The sequence below is a fragment of the Macrobrachium rosenbergii genome, chromosome 22 (genome assembly GCF_040412425.1).
Source record: "Macrobrachium rosenbergii isolate ZJJX-2024 chromosome 22, ASM4041242v1, whole genome shotgun sequence".
In the NCBI taxonomy this organism is placed as follows: domain Eukaryota; kingdom Metazoa; phylum Arthropoda; class Malacostraca; order Decapoda; family Palaemonidae; genus Macrobrachium; species Macrobrachium rosenbergii.
This window is the reverse complement of record NC_089762.1, coordinates 30,201,131-30,228,390: the sequence shown is the minus strand read 5'-3', so window position 1 is coordinate 30,228,390 and position 27,260 is coordinate 30,201,131. Positions and strand designations below refer to the sequence as shown.

General features: G+C 37.1%; 1 protein-coding gene and 1 long non-coding RNA gene across 2 annotated transcripts in view; one reads left to right on the top strand and one right to left on the bottom strand.

Annotated features, from left to right (window-relative positions):
• LOC136850704 (uncharacterized) overlaps positions 1-27,260 on the top strand; it is a 1,048,955-nt gene that overhangs the window by 757,511 nt on the left and 264,184 nt on the right. Inside the window, exon 5 of the long non-coding RNA XR_010856694.1 lies at positions 11,867-11,944. This is a non-coding gene — a long non-coding RNA (uncharacterized lncRNA). The remainder of the gene's footprint in view (positions 1-11,866; positions 11,945-27,260) is intronic.
• Positions 1-27,260, bottom strand: part of LOC136850703 (uncharacterized) — a 460,181-nt gene that overhangs the window by 317,076 nt on the left and 115,845 nt on the right. The gene's annotated exons all lie outside the window — the stretch shown is intronic.

Here is a 27,260-nt window from a genome sequence, read left to right as displayed (position 1 = left end):
AAGGATACGATGATGATTTTTCACTAAATTTTTAATTTCTTTCTTTTTTTAAATATTGATGCTTTCGTGGCAATAAAGCTTTCAAGAAAATTTCATACCTTCTGCTGCAAGAAAGAATCATTGTCGCCTGGCGCCGTAATATCTTCGTGTTTTCCTGCAGTCGTTTTAGAATTCTTCAGCTCATGCGTATAGTGCCATCACTCAATAGGTGCACTGACACCAAGGACTACAGTGGCCATCTCAGGGATCCTCCAGGAAGACGTCTTGAAGCCTTCAGAGACAGCATGTGAGCAAAGAAGGCGAAGTTTATGGTTAAAATGAACTGGATGACGAAGCAGATCGACTAAAAGAGATTTTCAAGAGGGAAAAGTACATCACGAGAATGGCAGATAGCTTCAGTCTGTAATTGTTTACTGCTGAAAATATGGACTACTTCGCGGAGCAGTATGAAGTCGAGGTTCCGCCTTCTGCGATTATTCGGCACCTCTACAGTCGTATTGTCACTCACGGACGCAAGCTCTTCATTCGAAATAAGGAAGGAAATAATCAAGAAGAGAGGAAGACAGTGGAACGGAGGAACTGAAGAATTTATACGAAATAAAAGGTAGAGAACTTGAGGTGTTTTCTAAGCTGATTGAGAGGATTTTGGATGCCCAAAATTACCGCTTGGAGCAGTTCTTCGCTCGAAATAAGAAAGAGAAGGAACAAAAAGAGACGACATCGGCGTGGAGGTATACTGAAGAATGCTGACGAAGAATAAAGTAGATAACCTGAGGTGTTAGAAACTACTTCAAAGATTTTGGATTCACAGAATTACTTTTCGGAGAAGCAAGGAAGAATCGAAGGGATGATCAATATCGTCAGTAAGAGGGAATCTCATAAGTTTATAGAAGACGACTCCTTAAAGCAAAGAAGCTGTTTATGTGCCAGAAAAAGAACTCCAAGTAATGGTTATCGCGATGTTGAAATGATCTAAAACCTTCGAGATTTTCCTTGAAGACATTTTGGAATCCTTCAGTCCTCCGGCTCCTGGAAGGACGAGAGAAATGCCATTCGCGCATGCGCCGAGCTTCAAAGTGTCAAGAACAATCTCCGAGATGCTTCAAATCGTCTGAAGCCTTCGGAGACAGAAAGTGTCAGTTTTGAAAAGTAGGGTAAGAGAAAGCAAAGAGTATTGGTGAGGGGAAGGGTCCGACCCAGAGGCCGCTTCCTTCCTCCAAGGAAGCAGCCTATGGGTCTGACCCTTCCCATGGAAAGGGCCCAAGCCCTTTAAGGATTGGCCCCAAAAGCCTACAAGGCTTGCCAGTCTTTTGAGGGTAGCCTTGAAGGGAAGGGTCCGACCCAGAGGCTGCTTCCTCGGAGGAAGGCAGGTATCCTGTCAGGCTGGGGAAGCAGGCCTGGAGAGGGCCCAAGAACTTCAAGGATGAGGCCCAAAGTCCTCCTAGGCTGGCCAGTCTCTTGAGGGCAGCCTTGAAGGAAGGGTCTGACCCAGAGGCTGCTTCCTCGGAGGAAGGCAGGTATCCTGCCAGGCTGGGGAAGCAGGCCTGAGAGGGCCCAAGAACTTCAAGGATGAGGCCCAAAGTCCTCCAAGGATGGCCAGTCTCTTGAGGGCAGCCTTGAAGGGAAGGGTCCGACCCAGAGGCTGCTTCCTCGGAAGAAGGCAGGTATCCTGCCAGGCTGGGGAAGCAGGCCTGGAGAGGGCCCAAGAACTTCAAGGATGAGGCCCAAAGTCCTCCAAGGATGGCCAGTCTCTTAAGGGCAGCCTTGAAGGGAAGGGTCTGACCCAGAGGCTGCTTCCTCGGAGGAAGGCAGGTATCCTGCCAGGCTGGGGAAGCGGGCCTGGAGAGGGACCAAGAACTTCAAGGATGAGACCCAAAGTCCTCCAAGGATGGCCAGTCTTTTGAGGGCAGCCTTGAAGGGAAGGGTCCGACCCAGAGGCTGCTTCCTCGGAGGAAGGCAGGTATCCTGCCAGGCTGGGGAAGCAGGCCTGGAGAGGCCCAAGAACTTCAGGATGAGGACCAAAGTCCTCCAAGGACTGCCAGTCTCTTAAGGGCAGCCTTGAAGGGAAGGGTCTGACCCAGAGGCTGCTTCCTTGGAGGAAGGCAGGTATCCTGCCAGGCTGGGGAAGCGGGCCTGGAGAGGGCCCAAGAACTTCAAGGATGAGACCCAAAGTCCTCCAAGGATGGCCAGTCTCTTGAGGGCAGCCTTGAAGGGAAGGGTCCGACCCAGAGGCTGCTTCCTCGGAGGAAGGCAGGTATCCTGCCAGGCTGGGGAAGCAGGCCTGGAGAGGGTCCAAGAACTTCAAGGATGAGGCCCAAAGTCCTCCTAGGCTGGCCAGTCTCTTAAGGATAGCCTTGAAGGGAAGGGTCTGACCCAGAGGTTGCTTCCTCGGAGGAAGGCAGGTATCCTGCCAGGCTGGGGAAGCGGGCCTGAAGAGGGACCAAGAACTTCAAGGATGAGACCCAAAGTCCTCCAAGGCTGGCCAGTCTCTTGAGGGCAGCCTTGAAGGGATGGGTGGGCAGCCTTGAAGGGATGGGTCCGACCCAGAGGCTGCTTCCTCGGAGGAAGGCAGGTATCCTGCCAGGCTGGGGAAGCAGGCCTGAGAGGGCCCAAGAACTTCAAGGATGAGGCCCAAAGTCCTCCAAGGATGGCCAGTCTCTTAAGGGCAGCCTTGAAGGGAAGGGTCTGACCCAGAGGCTGCTTCCTCGGAGGAAGGCAGGTATCCTGCCAGGCTGGGGAAGCAGGCCTGGAGAGGGCCCAAGAACTTCAAGGATGAGACCCACAGTCCTCCAAGGCTGGCCAGTCTCTTGAGGGCAGCCTTGAAGGGAAGGGTCCGACCCAGAGGCTGCTTCCTCGGAGGAAGGCAGGTATCCTGCCAGGCTGGGGAAGCAGACCTGGAGAGGGCCCAAGAACTTCAAGGATGAGGCCCAAAGGCCTCCAAGACTGGCCAGTCTCTTAATCCTATCTGGTGCAAGTTGGGTCTGGGCAGACCCACCCTACGGGATTTTTTTCATTTTTAGATAATTTTATTTAATAATCGTTTTTAGTTGATTCTATGATTACCAAAATATGGGAAATTATTAATTATTTTAATTTTCATTAGCCCTTTGATTACGGCCGAGATGAGACCTCACACTTACCACAATCCGGAGGGTTTTCAGACGGTAGTCACCCGTAGCATGCTACCAGACGCACGAAATCGTAAACAATCATTGTAATAGCGTTTGTATTTGTTGTTTTGCTGCAAATTAACCTGTTTTATTTATATGATAATATTGTGATAGTAGCGATCCGTGATATAGATATTATGCAATTAATGTAACAACACAAATAAATAAGCTGCCAGTAATAAAGGAATATTCCAAAATCGGCAATTATTCCAACGGTCACGCCAACCAAATTCGACAAAGTGGAAGGTACAGCGAGCTGAAAACAAAGCGGGTCATTTCTGTCAAAGCACACGTGCATCTCAATATCACCTACATACATACATACAGTATATGTACAAAAACACACATCATTATATATATATATATATATATATATATATATATATATATATATATATTACTGCATCTATATATATATATATATATATATATATATATATATATATATATATGAATCCATGACAACGGCAACAATGATTACACGACACAACAATACATTTTGGACACTAGCGAATATGGACATTTGGAAGGTGACAATCGTATTTCCATGGCTGAGACGTGGGTGGACGTGAGATGCCGGAATCCTTTTGATGGAAATGACCGGTCGTTGTTTTCTGCTCTTGCTTACCTTCCACCTGTGTTGAGTTTGGTGGCCCTGAACGCTGGAATACTACCTTGGGAATAGGGCCTGGGATTATCCCTTGTCCTTCGGACAGATTCCAATTCAATGTTTGATTGACGATGGCGGTCAAAAGTCAGGGGGAAAGTGGAAACAACCTCCTTGAATGGAAATCGTATTAGCCGCAAGTAAAAAGGGAGGTTCCAGAATCCGCATTTGTCAATGAAACAAGGAATTGGAGACTGCCAGGGCTTGGGATAATCCCGAGGGGGCCCATTTTCAAGCTAATATTCCAACGGTCACGCCCACCAAATTCGACAAAGGTGGAGGGTACAGCGGCTGAAAACAAAGCAGTTCATTTCTGTCAACAGGACACGTGCATCTGAAATGCCACCTACGCGCGTCGTCTGTCACACTTGCATGTGACATGTAAACACAATTGCCACCTCGCCACATTCACTAGGGATCAATATTATAAATCACATTGCTGATCAAAATGTGTAATTGTGTGGTGTGTGTGTGTATGTATATATATACTATATATCTATGTATGTATGTATGTATGTATATATATATATATATATATATATATATATATATATATATATATATATATATACATATATATATATATAATTGACTATATATATATATATATATAGTATATATATATATATATATATATATATATATATATATATATATATATATATATATATATATATATATATATATATATATGTATGAAGGCAATGCCCTGAAGGAAAGAGAAACGAGTCTGCTAAGTAAAGGACAATACGTCGAAAAAGCCTTGCAATACTCTGTTGCTTCTCTTTCCTTCGTGGAATTGTCTTTATTTATATATTCATCACGTTCCATATTCTCGTGATTCAGTTATATATATATATATATATATATATATATATATATATATATATATATATATATATATATATATATATGTGTGTGTGTAATATATATACAATTAATTACATATATATGAGTGTATATATATATATGTATATATGTTTGTGTGTGTGTGTATGTAAAATACAAACACATACTCACACCTATCCCTATAAAAATAAAAAATTGGATAAATTCCTGTTACAAAAATGATTAGCCACATGAACCTTAAATATGTATATATATATATATATATATATATATATATATATATATATATATATATATATATATATATATATATATATATATATATATATATATATATATATATATATATATATATATATATATATATATATATATATATATATATATATATATATATAATATATATATATATATATATATATATATATATATATATATATATACTGTATATATATATATATATATATATATATATATATATATATATATATATATATATATATATTATATATATATATATATATATATATATATATATATATATATATATATATATATATATATATATATATATATATTTAATCACTAACATTTTGGAATTTGTTCAATTGTTTTTGAACCAATATTCAGGGAAGTTGTAGGGTTTTGTAGATCATTTTATTCTGTTATAATTTTCTACAGATATTTTTCTTTTCCTTCAATTATTCTAGTGGTACCTGTTTACTTACATCTTATTTTTGAGAAACATCTAATGAAAATGTCAGCAAATGCCGCCTGAAAGTTGGGTGTTGTTCTTAAGTCCTCATATACTTATATGAGTGATTAAATCAGTGCAACATTTTTTAGGTAATTTGTCCTTCCTTTACTAGGATACTGTTCTCCGGGAGATGTCTGCTTCTGCCAGAGATTTATATCTTTTAGAGTGGTTCGAGGTGGAAGGTTTCTTTGGCAGCTATGCCTTGGACTATAGACGGATGGTCTCTTGTTTGTCACTTTTTCATAAGTTGTATTTTGACATATCTTTCACATTCTCAGTTGATCCCTGATCCCCTGTTGCTGTCGAGAGCAACCAGATTCGCTGAACAGCAGCATCAATGTGCAGTAAATGTACCTCGCCTTCGAACTTTTCAGTTCCAGGGGACCTTTATTCCTCACGCCTTACGACTGTGGAACAGCCTCTTTACTGAGGATGTGTTGCAAACGGAACTTCAAAAGTTCAAGTGAATGTAATGCATTACTACCCTTATGCAATACATCTTGTATTTAATACTTTGTTTACATTTTTATTTATTTATTGTTAGTACATCTGTTTTCTAATAACTGATCTCCTCTTTCTGTATTTCCTACTACCTTCTGTTATTTCACTCGAATGAACACCATTTTCTTAGTATGCTTGAATTTCAAGTTAGTTACCCTGTGGGCTTGTTTCATATGGATAGTGTTCATCTTCTGAATAATAATAATAATAATAATAATAATAATAATAATAATAATAATAATAATAATTGTCTATAACAACATTGTCTATATTCATTAATCTCATGGTAACGGTTATTATATTGTTATTATTATTCTCATATATCATAAATCATCAATACCATGATTATCAGATTTACATTACATCCGACTCATTTTATATTTTATGATATCCAGTCTTCAAAGGACAGAAAAGGAACATTAAACGCAAAATAGTAATTTACTCTCTCTCTCTCTCTCTCTCTCTCTCTCTCTCTCTCTCTCTCTCTCTCTCTCTCTCTCTCTCTCTCTCACTACTAAAGACTAAAGCCATAATTTGATGAAGAAAATTATAATACGGATGAATTTCAACATTTATTTTTACAAAAATCTTTTGCTGTAGATAAAAAAACAAAATCAGAAAATGTATAAACACATAAGACTCAATATGATTGGAAGAAGCTTTTATGACATAAGTTGAATGAAATCAAACAATGTGAATAACAAATGGTTATGAATCTGAATATTTAATAAGCTGAACATAATAATCTTGACAAAACTTTTACGACAGAATTCTAGTAATTCAGAAGTGTGTGGTATTCTCTGAAACAAGGAGCGACACATAGTCCTACATTGCAGTCTTTACACATGAAATATGTCTGCTGGCCTTTCTTGGGCCTACGGGATGTATGCGAGCACACACGACATCTTAGTCTAGGTCGCAGTTGTTTTTCTGTTGAGGGAACTGGATCAGGAAAGTGTCTTTCTGTTAGCCGCCTTGGCTGCGTTATTACGGTGCGGGTAATTATCTTGTTAGGTGCTGGAGGGTACCTTTCAATCAACTGCAGAACGACTGACTTAGAAAACTGTAAATATGACCCTTTCTTGCCAGTAACAAATCCATGCAAGTGATGACAGTTTACTAGTATCATATCAAGCAGACGGAAAAATAGTTTTATGTACCATCTCGTGGTTTTACGGATACACTTCACAGAACTAATAAGCATGTCGTTCTTGTCCACAATCCGCATTTTCTTATTATAGTCAACAACGCATGCAGGTTTTTGCACAAATTCCCTGGTCGACACCTTTTTCACAGTCTACCATTATATTTTCATGTACTGAAGATAACATATACACTGTCCTGTTATCCTGCCATTTTAAACCTAATATTCCATTGCAGTTTTGAGACGAAATCTCAGATTTGTTCACATCAGGAAATTTAGGCATAAATTTCCTATTTTTCCGGACTGTTCCACATGCTCCTGTTTCGTTGTCGCCCAAATACTTGAGCAGTTTTGGGCTGCAATACCAATTATCGAAATACAGGATGTGATGTTTTCCGAGAAGCGAGGCCATAAATGTTTTTACCACAGAACCAGATACCCCTAGATCCTCATCTACCAATATCTCTGTATCTTTTCCAGTATAGATTATAAAATCGACAATATAATCCGTTTTGGCATCACAAAGTTCAAATATTTTCACTCCAAATCGACTTCTTTTATCTGGAATGTACTGCTTGAAACTTAGCCTTCCCTTCCATAACATTAAACTTTCATCTATGCATAAATCCTGGAAAGGTTGAAATTTTTCCGGAATTTTCTACGCACACTGTCGAGCACGGGTTTAATTTTTTTAGTTTATTATCTGGGCTTGTTTCCTGTGAATTATCAACGAAATGTAGAACCCGTAGAATTTGAAGAAATCTGTCCCTTGCCATCAGCCTTCTCACTCCTTTTGTCTCGAATGTCTCAAGCGTAGTCCAGTAATCTACGATGCGATGTTTACTTATATGCGACATGATCATAATCACACAAAGGAACCGTATCATTTCCTCCACAGTAACCTGAGCAAATTTTCGCAAATACTTTGGCACTGCATCTCCTAGCGTATCAACAAGGAATCTCTGATAACGGTTTGTCTCTTCAGCAATCAGCCCCATAAATTCGTTGTCGAAAATTCAAAAAATAGTCTACTTCCTTTGAATTTTCATTCACATTACATTTCGACGTAATGCCACTGCCACTGCTGTCAAATATGAAATCTCTGGGCTGGAAATTGCTGGCAGCCCACTCCCACTCATCACCTGGGTCACTTCGCTGTCTCCGCCTTCTTTTGACACCTTGGCTTTCATTTGTAGGTGGCAGATTTTCGTCATTTTCACTGTCGGTTGATATTTCATCACTGTCTCTTGTACCAGGACCATAATTATCCATTTCATTTCCTTCTAAATCCGATTCATTTTCATATCCAGAAAATGAGTCGAGAAGGTCTATAAAATAGTTATCCTCGTCGAGAGCTCTTCTCTCGATCTGCCGGCGGTCAACTCGAGGATGTCGTACCCTTGACCCGTCCTCCTGTGACATCTTGATGAAGACTAATGAATTTTAGGGAAACACGTGAATTTATATGAATTCACTGTATGGCAACTGACAGACTGTTACCATATCAAGAAAAAGAGGCCAGTATTTCAATCATCAGTCCTTCACATAAAAGGAAATTACCGGTGCTCGTATACGACACAACAGTGTTCCGGGCCAGTTTATTAAATGCGTCGTATACGTTACAACCGAAATCAAAGGGTTAAGTATCGTTTTACCTAGTGTTAAAGGCCTGTTGCCCCGGCCAGGTATGACGTAGCACCTTAGGTTAGGTTAGGTTAGGCTAGGGAAGGTTGTGTGAGGGTGATCCTTACCAATTTGTGGCACAAATGAACTGGATGTTTTTCAGCTGCCTCTCATGTGCCCTGCGCATATTTTACCATTACCGTTGGCGATACCCACTCGTTTTAGTTTTCTGTTAAAAAAACTGCCGACTTTGCCTGTCCGTCCGCACTTTATTCTGTCCGCACTTTTTCTCTCCACCCTCAGATCTTAAAAACTACTGAGGCTAGAGGGCTGCAAATTGGTATGTTGATCATCCACCCTCCAATCATCAAACATACCAAATTGCAGCCCTCTAGCCTTAATAGTTTTTAATTTATTTACGGTTTAAGTTAGCCATAATCATGCTTCTGGCAACGATACAGTCCGTGGGTAAAGTTTCATGGGCCGCGGCTCATACAGCATTATACCGAGACCACCGAAAGATAGATCTATTTTTGGCGGCCTTGATTATACTCTGTAGCGACTGTACAGAAAACTCTGTTGCGCCGAAGAAACTTCGGCGCAATTTTTACTTGTTTGTTTTGTTGCCACCTACAAACACCGGTTTTTCATTGTACTCCATCTCAATATTGTTAATTGTAGGGGTATGGATTGGTTTGGTTTAGCTAGACTGTCAAGCCATGATATGTATGATGGGTTATGATGTGATTCTTGTGATTTTTAATTTCGTTGCTTTCGCAAAAGATTTCGTTTGCCTTTACTTCATCCTAATCCACACACTCTTAATATATACCGCATTATTCATTTTTGGGGGTTAATGAGCTATTGAAACATCTATTATGAAAATGAATGTCAGAATTGTATGAATCACATCAAAAATTACCAGAAAAACCACCGTTTGCCTTTCTCTTGGAATACCAGTATAAAAGTAACGTTTATCGTCGTAAAACATTAATAAATATAAATAAACTGAGAGCAGTGCAAAAATGGAGAGAGAAATAAAGGTGAAAGGACGGATGCTGCAGCCTTAGTTTTAACACTGGATGAGTCTTTCAGACATTTGGTTAAAGCTTAGGAACCAGCTTCAATGTATTTCAAGTCTGAGTTCTTTTTTCTTTACATTATAATCTTATACAAGTTTCATTTTTATTATATTGGTCATTTTCGAGTTTCGCCATCTCTTTTTTTACAAGATTTTGTTCATCATACATTCCACTTCCAAGTGTTCGACTTTCCTGAAGCAGATTATTCGTGACTGACCTGACTGTTGCTGAAGAATTCTCCTTTCCATGTTTCAAGACGATTACGGCACAGATCTATTCTCCACTTCACTTATCTCCTTTTCATTAATGAATTCATCCAGATAACCTCTTCTCACATCTCACTCTCGTGCCGATAATTTAAAACCTCGTAAATCCTCCTCCTTTCCTATTCAGCTGTCCTTGAAGCTTATTATGTCCAATCTCTCTCACCCGTAACAGATTTTATTCACATCACACTCTAATGTACTAAAACACTTCTTCTTGATGTCTAAAAATACGTAATGAAGCTCATTTATTGCAGTGAATCATTTAATTCCTGAGGTAATTAGTAGCATGCCCAAAAGAAGCTGATGGCGCTGTTCACATGTAACACTATTAACTTTGCGACCAGCTCCCCCAAGTCTATTTTCAAGTTGAGCTTCCTTTTGAGGGTTGACTTGCTCTTAACTGCTCTCTAGATAATTGAATCGTTCTCCAATAACCCGGTGCTTATTTCGAAGTTTTGGCTAACTTCGGGTAAACCTTTTCATGCACTACCTCGATCATTGTTATTTAATCAGGTGTTTCCTGATCATGCGTATTGCTCTTCACATTCCCTTAGGTTTTATGAAGTAGTTGTGAATGTATATGTAACAGTCGATATGGTCGATTTTTCAGTTTCCAAATCCAAAAAAAGTAGAACGCTCAGCATCCTGACGTTTCCTTAATTCTATAAGCTAAATCCATCATAATCGCACGTCGACCAGTGTAGACATTTATTTTATATCTTTCTGGGCATACGAGCTGTTTCCTAGCTATCATTTTTGTATAAAGAAGATGGGCAATTGGCATATCTAATGTTACTGAATTTCCCTTCAGTCATAAAGTATAGTTTATTTATTTCTTTGCTAATTCGCTTATTTGGTTAGGTCTTCTTACGGCACATGATCTTGCCTTTTCACTTAACAGGTTTTTGTATTTATTTGCATCAATATTTCATAGTTTCTTAGATATTGCTAAAAATAACTGGTATAGGGAATTTTTGTTGTGCAAAAATATGCTCCATTGTATTAAGTGATTCATAATAATCTCGAACTTTTCTCCTCACGAGAGAGAGAGAGAGAGAGAGAGAGAGAGAGAGAGAGAGAGAGAGAGAGAGAGAGAGAGAGAGAGAGAGACTGGAAAAAAGGCCTCTCTTTTTTTGCCATTACATCGAGTTTGACGAAAAACTGGATTTGGTAGGTCAAGGATCCTTGGATGAGAAAGTGCTGACTGTGCATGATTTATTCTCTAGTCCCTAACTTTCGATGACTTTCTAACGGTTTGTCGATCTTTTGGATCATTTCGTGTGTTTTTAGGTGTGTGAGTGTGGCTTTTTTTTATTGTAGAGTTCTTTACAGCATAAAGTATTAAGCAATCTTGTAATATCTGATCTCGATTCACAGTGTGTAAAGATTACTCATCTAGGATTTGTATTATTCCTGAGTATTAAATCTCGCACAGGCTTTCTGGCTCTTAATTATGATGAGAGTATCTATTATATAAAAAAATTATTACATTCTTTGTACTGTATGTAGGTGTATCGTTTGTGTTCTAAACATTATCCTTTGTAGAAAGAGCTCGTGCGTTGGTGTAACTCTCAAAGATTTCTTTTAATAACAAATATAATCTTTGCTCGTTTATTGTCGCTGAGAATTAATGGTTTTAAACGTAATCTTGGATGCAAAATTAAACTTAGAATAATGCTTTATAGTATCCTTGTCAAAAAAGTATAAGATTATTCGAAAATACAGTCCCACTTCATCAAATTGTTGTTTTGAATTGAAATTTATTTTACGATGTAGATTCAGATACTTTATTTAAATATGATTTCAGGAGCAGAACATTTCAACTAATGATGAACTGAATTCGTTGGAGCAACTGAGTGTCGGAATGTTCCTGTATTCCTGAATGGTGAGTACAAATGGAACTTTCGTGTAGAAGTTTGTAAGATGTTTGTGTTTTGTTACGTTGTAAATGTTTGTTTATTTGTATCATTAAAAACGCTGAAATGTTCCTAGAGGGAAGGTTATCTTCGTAAGGGTGTCGAAAGCATATACTTTGGGGGGAGACGCGGAGTGAGTTAAGGGCCCTTGCAGTTTCGATTATGTAAAGTATACTAGGTTACGTAATATATAGTATAGTATGTTAGATGGGAAGACTCAGCCAAAGGGCGATTAAGTTGTAATGGAAACAAGACATGCTTTTTCTTAGGTTACTGATGTTAGCTACTGGAAAATTTTAACGAGTAGGAAACTTAATTAAGATATACGAAAAATCGATTGGCTTTGTATGAAGAGTAGCGATCCCCAACAACGTTCATCACCAATAAGTCTACGAAGAATACGTTGTAATTACAGTTTTTATCAATTGTTGACAACCAGCTATACTTTTGTAAAGTCACCTTCAATATTTCTTACCTTTCGTTCATGAATTAGTGCTAGCTGTCAATTAGGTGTTGAAATGTTTGATGTTGAGAGTCACAAGTCTAGAATCAATTCATGAAGAAGCTGGTTATGTAGTTAAATCTTGTATGTATGAGCTCAACTCTAATGTAACTGACGATCTAGAAATTTAGAAATGACGTATGAGCCAGGACCCGCTTCCATGACCACTTTTTTTTAGTGTACAGTCTCATTTAATTTATTTCTGGTTAGTTTTTGTATATAATATTTTTTAATAATAACTCTGTTATTCATCATCATTTTGTCGATACTGAAGACTTAGATTGAGACTCATGCAAGTATTATTTTTATTCTTCAACATTAGATTATAAGCGTACTTAGTAGTTACATTATAATTAATGTAAACGACGACAGTCGGTACATGGGTTTGAACGGTTATTACAATGTTCATCTGTCAGGTAAGAGTGCCTCCCAGGCTGCCTAAGGTACTTCGGGTTAGTCTATTCTCTGTGAACAAAACAAAATGAGTGTTTTATTAGCCGAAGCATTCCAGAGGGTCAGCCCACAACAACACCGGAATTAGCGTGATGGTTTTGACCTTTCGTTTCAACAGCCATTTCGGTGTTTGTCACCTGAATTCAAAGTGTTTGTGCTTTTAGGTTTTCGCAGATATTTACAAAGTTTACCTGTTTTTTTTTTTTTGGGGGGGGGGGCGAATTTTATCTATTGTGATAGGTAACTTGCCTGCAGATTTGTAAAGTGATTTATTAGGAAAATAATGTGTCTGCTGAGTTATAACGTAAATTTTTGAGACAGATAACGTTGTCTGCAAAGTTGTAAATTAAATTACTGGGATATACAAGGTGTCTGCAACGTATAACGATCTTTGTAACTGATGTGCCTGAATTTTACGGTTAAAATACGTAAAATAAAAGTATTTCGCCGGCCCAGTCTTTTTTTATGGGCATATTCAGTAAAGAAAATAGTAAAAATGTATAATAATGCTCTAATGTGATGCATTGCCTAAACTATTTATTCGATTTTTATTAACATTTCTCTTTCCACAGTTAAAGTTTATATGTTAGTTTTCTTACTAATAATAGAATGTGTCTTTCTTTGACGGCTACATGCTGACAGGCCATATTAACATGACTATACATACTCAACGCCTAATGGAAGCTTTGCGTTTTTTTTTTCCACAAAACTGGACGAGTATTTTCATTCTCGATTGCTGCACTTGAACTATAGATGACACTATTCTTGTAATTTTATTGCAATGCGAATACTTATTCTTCTTGCTGACTGATTCATGAAAATTGTTTAAGGGCACTTGCAGATGGATGTAGGAAATGTGTAATTGAAAGGAATTTACTGGAACAGAGTTAGCTTGCTTCTGGAAAATATAGGAAATAAAAGATATTGGAACACAATTAATGTAAGTCACTAGTATGCAGTGAAGTATTTTCCTATATCATCCTCCTTTGTAAATCTGGTTTCCCAATAATAAAAAATAAGCGTGATTTTTATGAAGCAATGTGTAGCAAGAAAATAGTCTGAGAAGAGTCTATTTGTTTCTCATATGTAAATATATATATTATATATTATTTAATATATACACGTGTCTATATATTATTTATTTATTTATTTATTTTATACTGCTGTAAGGGAAACTATATAGGATTTCCTATTAGATATAATCGCGTGGATTCCAGCATTTGCCATTTAGTTGCTAGTGAAATTTGACGATTCACATCAATATTTACGGGACAGAGGTACATGATTGCGTTTGCCAGGTTAAGCATCTTTTTCTATTATAGTTAGAGAAAAAATACTTGAGTGTAAGTATTAAATATAACCTTGCACATTTATGATCACTCAACAACAACAGTTATTAATATAGTCTCTCTCTCTCTCTCTCTCTCTCTCTCTCTCTCTCTCTCTCTCTCTCTCTCTCTCTCTCTCTCTCTCTCAGTACTTCGGGCTGTAACATTAGAAAGAAACCGACGCAAAAGATTGGCCACGTTATATAGAACTGATTGGTTCCTCTCCTCGCATGCTGTTTGTATGGGAGAATTACGACTGCTTGTATAAAACCTCTGGCTGGGAGGGTCGAGCATTAGGACTTGTGTTGAGCTGGACTGGAAGCGCGTGAATTGAGGTGAAGAGATGTGAGCTCGGGGCCCCTAACACTCAATCGCTGGAATACACGACCTCCCCTCTTTCCTCGTAGTATCCTCTTCCAGAATTCTAAGTATTTCCTATGGAAAATTGAGACTCGGTAAGTTACGAGGAAAACTGTTGAAAATAAGGCGATTTTCTTGATCTTTCCGTATATGGTAAATAGGGCTTGAGATGGTTTTATCATTTTTTATATTTCTTATTGGGAGGCATCGCTTTCTGGGGCTTGAAGTGTCCATTTAATTTTTATTTCAATTAATAATTGTTGGGTTTTTGCGTAGTAGAGGGCGTACTATTGCTCGAAGACTGGATTTTATTGTTTTTTTTTTTTGACAGGAAAACCATGAACTCCGGCAGCACAATTTTTGAATCATTGAGTTTGCTTCATAACGCAGACATCATTTTCTCGTCTGTTTTCAGATCATCTTCCCTGAGTAATATGACAAACGGTATTTGCTGTCGTTATAATAAGACGGCCTAGCTTTTTGACCTGTATGATAGCCTATAACCTACAAAAACTTAGTTGCTGTGTTCTTATTATAACTGCAAACATGGATTTTGTGACATTAATCTAGAGGAAGGTCTCTGATTGGCTGAATGGCCGGGTCAGTGAGCCTTGTTTTCATATCTCTCTCTCTCTCTCTCTCTCTCTCTCTCTCTCTCTCTCTCTCTCTCTCGTTTTGCATCGTGCCATAATTAGAATGTAATTTGGATATAAATTTGCGACTTTCGTATAGATTTCATACATCTTCTATTACTATTTGGAGCTGATCTGGGCTCATAGTGGGACGACTGCAACCCTCTGAATAAGCCGCTCGAGTCAAGGCCTGTGGCTGTAATTTTCAATATTGGCAAATGACATCTTGGTCCCTGTGATACTGTAGTTGCCTTCGGAGTGTTACAGTTGTGTGACGAACAGAGCCTGGTTCGAGGTATTCAGAACTCCCAACATAAGGGAAAATTGTATATATTCTGTTAGGCGTCTGTTCCTTTTCCCTGTAGGGAGCCATGCCGTTATTCGTTATCAAGGATGACATTAGCTTACAGTGGCTGATTATTCCAGATTCTGCTGTTTGAATATTCTGAATGCCATCCTTTAATATCAGATAGTATTAGTCTCTTCTTTGAAAATCGTTCCTCATATGATTTATAGAATTAAAATCATAATACCTATGCATTGAAAAATAAAACTCTTCAAAATAGAACATAATCAGTAAACAAAAGTAGGACCGTAAATTTTAACAACGTGTACAATAGTAGTAGAGTATATAATTACAGAAAAATCTGATGTCTCATAAAGCAACCTAAATTTAAAGTTTGGATTTAGAACAGTCCTCGCACGGGACGTAGAACAATGTGGAAAAGAAACCTACCAGGACTGCAGCAGCAAATAGGGAAAAAAAGAAATGATTTGCAATATAAAAGGAAGAGAGCAGAAGTTAAGAATATTTACAAAATAAAAGAGGGGGACATTTTGCTCTCTTGAGTAACCTCTATAACACAGCTTATGATAACAACTGGAAGATGATTTCAAAAGAGAATCTTTGATTGACTGAACCCTTTTTCATTACTGTCTCATTACAGTATTTCCTCAATGCACTTGTTTATTTACAATAACTTCATTTATTACAATCATGTGTTACAGTACATCTATTCCCTCCTTTTCCTCAAAGTTCTATCCTGGGCAGTGCCATCTGTCTTCAGTGCCTGTTTAAGAGTGCCGCATTTCAAACCTTCTTTCCTGGCATTACTTAGCTTTTAGGGCACCTCTCTCTCTCTCTCTCTCTCTCTCTCTCTCTCTCTCTCTCTCTCTCTCTCTCTCTCTCTCTCTCTCTCTCTCTCGTCATTTTCGTTAGTGCAATAAAATTATGTTAACAGGTAACCTTTATTAACGAAAGTGTATTGAAATTCGTGACTTTTAACAATTCGTCAGCAAGAAACATGAGGCCCTCTCTCTCTCTCTCTCTCTCTCTCTCTCTCTCTCTCTCTCTCTCTCTCTCTCTCTCTCTCTCTCTCTCTCTCTCGTCATTTTTATTAATGAAATAAAATTATGTTGACAGAATCTTTATAAAGGAAAGTCTATTGGAATTCAAGATATTTAATAATTCGCCAGTAAGGAACATGGGACCCCTCAGTATCTCTCCTCTTTAATACAAGAGAGAGAGAGAGAGAGAGACGCTGAGGAAATTTGCCCCTGAAGTCAACTGCACGATGAGCCAATCTCGGGAATTACTGCAAATTGACTTTTTTGTAATTGAACGGAAGTAACCCTTCGCGTGGGACACAAAATCCTCTTTTTATTTGTTGGCTTTTAATGAATCACTTTATTTATTACGTTTTATCGAATTATCACTCTTTCATTAGAAAGTTTTGTACTATTAACTTCTCTTCTCTCCTCTACTCTCTCTCTCTCTCTTTCTCTCTCTCTCTCTCTCTCTCTCTCTCTCTCTCTCCTAAAATATTATTATGTAATCATTTTCATTTATATATATGATTATAAATATTATGATTATTGTCATGTGTGTTGTGGAATCTCTCTCTCTCTCTCTCTCTCTCTCTCTCTCTCTCTCTCTCTCTCTCTCTCTCTCTCTCTCTCTCAAAATATTATTATGTAATCATTTTCATTTATATATAATCAATAAATATTATCATTGTTGTCATTTATACTGTGAAATCTCTCTCTCTCTCTCTCTCTCTCTCTCTCTCTCTCTCTCTCTCTCTCTCTCTCACTAAAATATTATTATGGAATCATTTTCACTTATATATATATATATATATCTATAAATATGGTTATCATTTATATTGTCATCTCTCTCTTTATACTCTCTCTCTCTCTCTCTCTCTCTCTCTCTCTCTCTCTCTCTCTCTCTCTCTCTCCTAAAATATTATTGTAATAATTTTCATTTATATATATATATATATATATATAAATATGATTATTGTCATTTATATTTCCTAAAATATTATTATGGAATCATTTTCAATTTATATATATATATATATCTATAAATATGATTATTGTCATTTATATTGTCGAATCTCTCTCTCTCTCTCTCTCTCTCTCTCTCTCTCTCTCTCTCTCTCTCTCTCTCTCTCTCTCTCTCTCTCTCTCCCCTAAAATATTATTACGTAATCATTTTCATTTTTTATATATATATATATATATATCTATATATATATATATATATATATATATATTATAAATATGATTATTGTCATTTATATTGTCGAATATCTCTCTCTCTCTCTCTCTCTCTCTCTCTCTCTCTCTCTCTCTCTCTCTCTCTCTCTTCTTCTTCTTCTCTTCTTCTTCTTCTTCTTCTTCTTCTTCTTCTTCTTCTTTTCTTCTTCTTCTTCCTTGCTCGTCTCTCCATCCTCTCCCTTGTCTTCTTCCCAGTCGATTAATGATTTAGGAAGGGTGAATATTTATCTTGATTTTGTTTTCATGCCGAGTAAATAAATGTGTTTGTACTGCATCATCTTTATTTAATTACGCAATCACGCTTCGAAGTTTGCTTAAAGTTAAAGGGGCGTGTTGATTTTCGTAACATAGATCACTGAGAGAGAAATCCCTGATTTTTTAATGTAGTTATTAGGTTCGAGACGTTTCGTTTCTGTTATAGCTATGAGAATTTGCGTCATGGGGTCATGGTCCTGTTCAGACAGACTGACAGACAGACAGCAGGCATATAAATATGAGTCGGTGTTAATTTGGTGGAGTATAATTCGAATTTCTCGATTGCCAATAGGTAGTGGAGCCAAATCACCTGTACCGCCCAGGATCGGTCAAAACCGTGATGAAAACAGTCATGCAAGCACTGGGAATTAAAACCCCAACTTGATTGCTTCCAAAAGTCTGGCTTGATCAAAATTCACACCGGTATATATATCTCTTGCTGATCAAGTAATGACAGTTATTGTTTTTCCTACTCTTAATCAAGTGATACACAGTTTTTTTTCTTCTTATCTTGCTGTTTGTCTTTCATACAAAATCTTATTTGACAGCAGTCCCTCGAAAGCCTCTCCACAATTTGTCAGATTTACAATCAGCGTTACCCATCTTCTTGTAGATATGTATTAAGCGCAATGCAGGAATGACAGGTAAAGAATAAGAGAGACGGAGAAAGGGAGAAATCTGTCCTGGTGAGGAGGGTAATCGTTTTAGCCAACTTCGTTGCTTGTGTTAGAAGTGGAGAAGCAAAACTTCTTCCTCGGATAGTTGGCGGGAAGTTTGTTGGAGAAGTCTTCAAGAGTTCGGGAGATAAAAGTGCATGTTGGGAATAGCATAATATGAATAAGTCAGGGAGAAGAATTAATGAGATGTCGAAGGGAGGGGTGATAAGACGTAGATGCGAAGGAATTCCCGTTTTACCCTTTTTGGAGAATATCAAACCGAACGTTCTTCTTCCAAAACCAGTTTGAGGAATTTCAGAACAAAATATGGCTACTGCTAAATGCTTTGAGAAGTGCCCAAACGGAAAATGGTCTCCTCAGAATCATATTAATTAAAGGAAATAAGACGGGAAACTTTCTCCCAACCTGTCTTTAGATATACGACTTCAGAGTAGTTCGAGTAATATATATAAAAAAAGTCACAAGATATATAAAAATATAAATCGTCCTTATATTCGTTCTGAAAAAATATAAAAGCGACACATGGCAACGTCAATACCTTTTTCAGGAGTATTTAACTTTAAAATGGTCTCTTCGAAACAGTTACGAGAATAGCGCAGAACATGGTGTTCTGAGAAACGGCTGTGATGAATTTCAAAACAATATAGTGTTCTTGAAACCCTTTCGAGAAATGTAGTAATCAACCTTCGCAATACTGGAGCAAGCGCGGTCGAAGTAGAGCGCCTTCCCGGAAAACTAATAACATGTCCTCGGTAGCCGAAGGTGATCTAACCTTGTATGTCACCCAACTCGAGATGCTTGATTGGCTTTTAGCAGGTCATCCTTTCATTCCTTTCATTGTCCTTTTTTTTTTCTTTATTCAGTTTCGTAACATTTTGAAGAAACGGCAGTTATATAAGTCTGAGGAAGCATATTGATTTAAATGTTAGAGAAGCATAAGTTATTTTGGAATTCGTACCGTAGTTCAATTGTCATGAAAAACTACTTCGGTGTGATTTGAGGCATCTTAAAGTTATGTAACTAATATAAGATTGCAGACTTTCGATAACTCCTGGCCAATATAATTTAGCATATAGGCAGTCATTTAAGTTAGCAATCAAGTTTTGCGTAATCAGAAGATGGCCGGACTGTAGTCATTTTGGGGAAACCCACGATAGATCCCTATCACGCAGTTATATGAGGCAAATTAACGTTTTATCAAGGGAAATCAGTATGTAAATCATTTCTCTTACTGCTGAAAAACTGGAATCGATTGCTATGATTATTAGCCGCACATTTTTTACTGTTTGAAAACCTAGTTTTGAAGTTCAGTGCTTTATATATTTTTTCAAGAGGAGAGAGCATTATACTAAATGATATTTCCTCGGGTAAATAAGGAGTACAGACTCCTTAGAAGATGTTGGGGTTTCATTTTAAAACCTAAAGAAAAGAATTTACCAGAATGTCTGTCACATATAATGTTAGAGGACACACTAAGGTCTGCGAAAAAATGCAATTCTTGCCCCAAGTTAGTGCATAATACCGAGTTATTTAAAAATGACATTAAAAGTGCTTCTCTTTACAATCATGTACACTTGTTTTAGCCAGGTTTTTCCACATTTCTTCAAATTAAATCAAAATTACATTTTTCATGTACATTAGGTTTACTTGAAATATTATTGCATTTAAAACTGATTTAAGGTTAAGGGAGTAATGAAACCCTTTCCTCTTTATCATAAAACCCCTCAACATATTGTTTTCTGCCTCGGGGTATTTCTCAACTAAATTGGATGTCCCTGTGTAGTAAAATGTAATATTGGCTTATTAGGAGTATATTAAAATCCTCTTCTGAATCCGAAAGGGAGTTGGTCAAGAATATTCGGGTACATCAGTAGTACGCCGTGGTCTCGTTAGGCTGAATAACCACTGCACCAAAGTATTCAGAAATGGCTTTGCAGTTCGCTGAAAACCTTTGATGGATCTGGGACTAATATTGGTATTAAGGGAAATGCTACAGTATAAAAAACTTGGACATTGAGTCCATAGGTGTGATAAATTCTGTTTATTTAATTTTGACTTATAAGATTCAGAGTCTGTTCGTACAGTACTTCGAATTGGAATTAAAAACCTTGTTATTTCAGAATCTGATCCTGAACAGATTCCTAAGCCTGGCCCATGTAATGTGCGAGGGAAATCTCATTGTCACTAGGACTGGAAATTAACTTTACAGTGTGTGTGAGAATTCACGTGTTTTCTAGAATAGGTTTGAAGGCGTGAGCTTAGTTTTCATTCTCTGAACAACCACCTTTTTGCGGAAAAGTTGGACGTTGTTGAATTTAGAATCCAAGGGAATGCTTTATTTAGTTCTGTGACTTTGCCATTTATCCAATAAGGTGTTTTTGGCGAGTGCTTTGACCAGCAATTATCAGGTGGTGGAAAAGTGCTTTGTTTCCCGATATGTTCACATAATGTCCTTTTAAAAAATTGATTTTGAAATTATGACCTTTTTAGGTGTATTTTCGAGCAGTGTGGTACAATCCAATATGAACTCTAAAAAAGATACTCTTTATACATTAGCTCCATAGCTGTTTGTCAAGTCACATCATAAAAGGTGGTTTCAGATGAAATGAAATTTATATATTCCCAAAGAATGAGTGCATGTTTTATTGTTCACTAACCAGTGGTTAAATATGCGCTCGTTATAATCGTGATTAAAATTTTAAATCTTACTTGTTATGGCTTTTATTCACTGGTAAAAATTTATTTCGGTGTGAGCTTGATTGATTGGCAAAAGGCAAATTTATTACAATCTTGATTCACTGGCAAAAGCATACCCCTCATTGTTTGGACTCACGATAAATGAGTATGCACCATTATCCTGATTCATGAGGGATAGCATTATGAGCTTGAGTTATGGGTGGCACAAATTGCATTTGTTCTTTATTCACGAATAAATGGGTATGTATTTTGATATTGCTTCGTGGTTGACTCATTTTACATTAAGTTTTGTTATTCACGCAATGAAATCGTTACAGCAGAACTTCATGGATAAATTTCTGCATCATCTTGATTCGCATGCAAATGCTCGAGCGTCATAAAATTTTCTTGCTAATCTTGATTCATGGAGAGATGAGTATTCATCAAGATCAGAACTTGCAGGTAGAGGTGCATTTATTACAGAGCGTGCAACTCTTGTTACAAGTTTTCGCACGAGGCGGAAGTTATTGATAGTTTTGCCCTTGGAGTGAATTACTTTCTCTTTCCAGTTATCAGAAAGTCTTTGTCCGGTTATTGAATATTGTTTGTGTGTTTTATTTAATTCTATGATGCTGTAGAAAGTAGTACGGTTCAAGAATGAATCAGTAAACTTATTCATTCTTGAACTGTTATCCTTATCATTTTTTCCTTAATAACAAATTCACATATAAATATCCTACTTATATTAGATTTTCTGTCCAGTAACTGAATTTTTTATGTGTATCTGTTTGATCTAATTCTAGGATACTATAGAAAGTAGTGCGGTTAAAGAATGAATCAGTAAATTTATTCATTCTTGAACTGTTATCCTTATCATTTTTTCCTTAATAACAAATTCACATTTAAATATCCTACTCATGTTAGATCTTCTATCCAGTAATTGAGTTTTTTATGTGTATCTATTTTATCTAATTCTAGGATACTATAGAAAGTAGTACGGTTCAAGAATGAATCAGTAAACTTACAGTATTCATTCTTGAACTGTTATCCTTATCATTTTTTTTCCTTATTAACAAATTCACATTTAAATATCCTACTTATATTAGATTTTCTGTCCAGTAACTGAATTTTTTGTTTTTTGCTTTTGTGTCTGTTTGATCTAATTCTGGGATACTATAGAAAGCACAACGGTTAAAGAAAGACTCGGCGCCCCGATTCATTCCCGAACTGTTATCCTTATCATTTTTTCCCTTAATAACGAACTCCTATTCAAATATCCTACCCGGCGAGGGTTAGGAATTTTCTCAGTGATAGATAATTGAATTCATTAATGAAATTCCCGCTGACAAATGTTTGCTTTTACCGCAAGACGCATTAATCATGTTCCCTGGCCAAATGAGGCACACCATCAATTTTCGCCTTTTGTGGTCCTCCGGTGTCAATAAAGTGGCCCGAAAACTTTCCCTATTCTTTGGTCCTGCAGTTGAAAGTTGATGGAATATCAACTGCATGGTAGAAAAAGGACGACGCTCACAAATAACAAGAGTGAGTGCTAGCTATTCTGGAAAGAGTTGTGCGAAGGATCAAGTCAGAATTTTTTATTATTATTTTAAAGGGATGAAGAAGGATGTTCGTACTGTTTAATATGAATATTATAGAAGGTTGCGGATGGAGAATGTTGATTACGAATGAAAATTCAAGGAATAATTTTCCTTGACGAAAATAACACTTCACTCAGATTGATTTTCTTTCTTCGTGTCCACGAGCCTGGGCTATAAAAGGACATTTGTCCAGTGTTGCTAAAATATAATTTTAAAAAATGGAGGTTTTAATTTCGTGAGGAATAAAATGATTTTGTCAAAACCCGACATTACTTCAAATTGCCAGCAATTAAGAATATTTTGCTATAAAGCAAACATTGCGTTATATAGATAATCAATTGGGGAAATATCATATATTTTATATTTCCATAAGCCATTCTCAAAGGAAGGTTAAAAGCTTTCCCGTGTTCTGCAAATTGAAAGTGAAAATTCGAAATTAATTGGTGGTGGTATGGGTCATCAAAACGTTACCATGTTTATTATTATTTTGTCAGATGAAGATTAAAGTTAGTTAGAATATTCCCTCTTTTCTCCTTAGCGGCGTCGATGTCATAGTGTTGCGTCGCCAGATTACAGAAATTAATCAATCAGTTATTCACGCCGAAAAAATAGTTTATAGATATCTTATTGTTTCTCACACTGTTGCACGCAGTTTCTAGAATCCTCTCTCTCTCTTTCTCTCTCTCTCTCTCTCTCTCTCTCTCTCTCTCTCTTGTTGTGACGCCAGTTTTAGTAGTCATAAGCAATCAGTCAATCTCTCTTTCTCTCTCTCTCGTTGTGACGCCAGTTTTAGGAGTCATTTATAGCAATCAGTCAATCTCTCTCTCTCTCTCTCTCTCTCTCTCTTTGTGACGCCAATTTTAGTAGTCATAAGCAGTCAGTCAATCTCTCTCTCTCTCTCTCTCTCTCTCTCTCTCTCTCTCTCTCTTTGTGACGCCAATTTTAGTAGTCATAAGCAGTCAGTCAATCTCTCTCTCTCTCTCTCTCTCTCTCTCTCTCTCTCTCTCTCTCTCTCTCTTGTTGTGACGCCAATTTTATTAGTCATAAGCAATCAGTCAATCTCTCTCTCTCTCTCTCTCTCTCTCTCTCTCTCTCTCTCTCTCTCTCTCTCTCTCTCATACGCACACACACCAGTGACCGTTAATAGTATATTAGAAGCCACCCCTTCGTAAAATATTCAGTCGCGTGCTTTGTATTATCCATTAAAGATTTTGCTACATCAGCATGTCCCACAGACCTGCCAACTCCGAGGTATCTTGCTTTCATTTATTTGTGCCGGCGTTTGCATGGTAGTAACTGACCATGAAATTATATTTGCAGCTTCGTGATTTATGAGAGGTTCTGACTTGCTGTGGCTGTTTCAAGAAATTGAAACGGGCTCTGTTTCAATGGAATAACGTTTCCGTATGCGCGCATACCTTTACGCATATATATGTGTATGAAATTTTTACCACACCGTGATTTATATACAATCATGAAGCTACAAATGTCGCTTAATATCAAATTCACGCTACCTCGGGAATATCCCCATAGGGAATGATCATGGAAGGGGAATTTATAAGTGATAAATGGATTGGTACTGCCGGGTCGCTATCCCATGACACAGAACTTATCCAGCAACTCCAGTCGACGTTCTACCACTGAGCTATCAAGAGAGTATGTGTGTGTGTATATATATATATATATATATATATATATATATATATATATATATATATATATATATTATATATATTATATATACTAGTGAAACGTTGCCCATCACTAGTATTAGCACCAGAGGAAAAAAGAAGTCATTACTATATTCATTTTTTTAGCAGGTGGATCAGTGCACACCTTAATCAAATGGTCATTAGAGGCGCTACAACCCCCACCCCAACCACCACCACACACACACTCATGCACGCCCATGGGGTTCGCACCCCTCCGTGATAGACTGTTTTTCATTTCCGTATTCGAATAGCAAGGGTTTCAGAATGGAAAAAATCCCAAAATCAATGTAAAACATGATATCAAAAGTGCCTAGTGTTACCACAGTTAGTGTTGATTTATTTTTTGGTGTCTTGAAATATTTGACCTTGGCAGATTCAGACGAGATGAAATAAAATCTTATTTGTCAATGGTAGCCTTTGTGATGAGGCTGCGTTGGGAGCACAATTTTCTTCATGCATTTCTAGTCGAATTTCAAATTTTTCCGAATATAAGAAATTTCTGAAATATCTAGGAAACAGGGAATTGAAGCGTTCATTAAAGCATTCTTATATACGCATATACACAGACACAGCGTTGTCACCATTTAGAGTAACGAGATCGATCCCGGAGGAGAGAAAGCCATTGTGGCTTGTTTCTTGAAAATTCATTGTGTCTCTCGACCTAAGTGGAAACGTATTACTTAGTAGTCAATCGACTTTGGGTGGAAAAAGACATATACATACATACATACATACATACATACATACATACATACATACGCGTGTATCTAATTGTGTTTCCATTGAAGCCAAAAGAATGGTTGAATATTTTCCATAACTGAGATAGTATCTGCTTTTAATATATTTATATTGACATAACCACAATTGTGAAAAGGGCATTTTTCACCCGATTATTCTTGTTGTAAAGGCAAACAGTTATAAGTAAATAAACTGATTAAATAACTACGTAAATAACGGAATGTCGAGAAAGGTATCGTTTAAACCTACTTTGGTTAGTCCGTTCAAGCCGTAGATAGGATTCATAGACACGTTTTCTGAGAGAGAGAGAGAGAGAGAGAGAGAGAGAGAGAGAGAGAGAGAGAGAGAGAGAGAGAGAGAGAGAGAGAGAGAGTAAAGTTTAAGCCAACATGGGATGCATAAACACTATTCTGAGAGAGAGTGTAAAGTTCAAATTAGAAATAGGATTCATGGACGCCTCTGAGAGAGAGACAGAGAGAAAGAGAGAGAGAGAGAGTAAAGTTCAAGTCAACAATGGGATCCAAAGGCACCTATTCTGAGAGAGAGTGTAAAGTACAAGTTAGAAATAGGACTCATGGACGCTTCTGAGACACACACACAGAGAGAGAGAGAGAGAGAGAGAGAGAGAGAGAGAGAGAGAGAGAGAGAAGAGGGTAAAGTTCAAGCCAACAGTGGGATCCAAAGGCACTTATTCTGAGAGAGAGTGTAAAGTACAGGACTCATGGACGCTTCTGAGAGAGAGAGAGTAAAGTTGAAGCCAACAGTGGGATCCAAAGGCACTTATTCTAAGAGAGTGTAAAGTTCACGTTAGAAATAGGATTCATGGACGCTTCTGAGAGAGAGTAGAGTAAAGTAAAGTTCAAGCCAAAATTAGGATTCATAGACACTTATTCCGAGAGAGACAGACGGACAGACAGACATACAAAGAGAAGAAATAACGACGACCATATAAATGGCAATTGTAATTACGTTATTCACGGACGACCCGAAAGGATAATTAGTATTTTTATGTTTTCACATCCGTATATTGCCGAAGAACGGATGTACTTCTCAGTAAACCAACGAAAGCAGGTAATTTTCGTTGTAATTATCCTCGATGATTACAGTTTATGATTGATACACAAGACACGTCCTTTCCTGGAATTGAGAGTTAACTTTGAAGGGGATATGCCCGTCTTAATATGTGTAATTATTCCAGGGATACAGAGAGCAATATAAAGAATTAACATTTTTTTCCCCTCATTTTCCTCAGGTTGTAAATAGAGTAAAGTTTTTTGTGTAGTTCTCGAGAGTAAATACAACTGCAACTTTTCCATATTGTAATAGAGACGTTTTCCAAGAAGTTGAAGTAAATTCGTTATCTTTATTGATTTACAGAAGTAAGTACATTACTTCACAGATTCTCAGAATTTCTTTGCACATTTCGCTTTTGTATAAAATGAAACAATTATCTCCCATTAATATATTTTAGAATAGAAATGAAGTGAACGATGCCTGATTTCGCGGCTTTCTGGAAACCTCTGCATTGGTGGTTATTAAATATTAAGAAACAGCTGAAAAATAATGTATACATAAATAGGAGGTAAAGACTATACCACTCAGTGAGCAGGAAAAGAAAATGAGTTCGTTAGTTAAAAATAATGTCGAAGATATATATATATATATATATATATATATATATATATATATATATATATATATATATATATATATATATATGTGTGTTGTGTGTGTGTGTGTGTGTTTGTGTGTATGTCTGTATATAAATATATTAAACACAGTATTT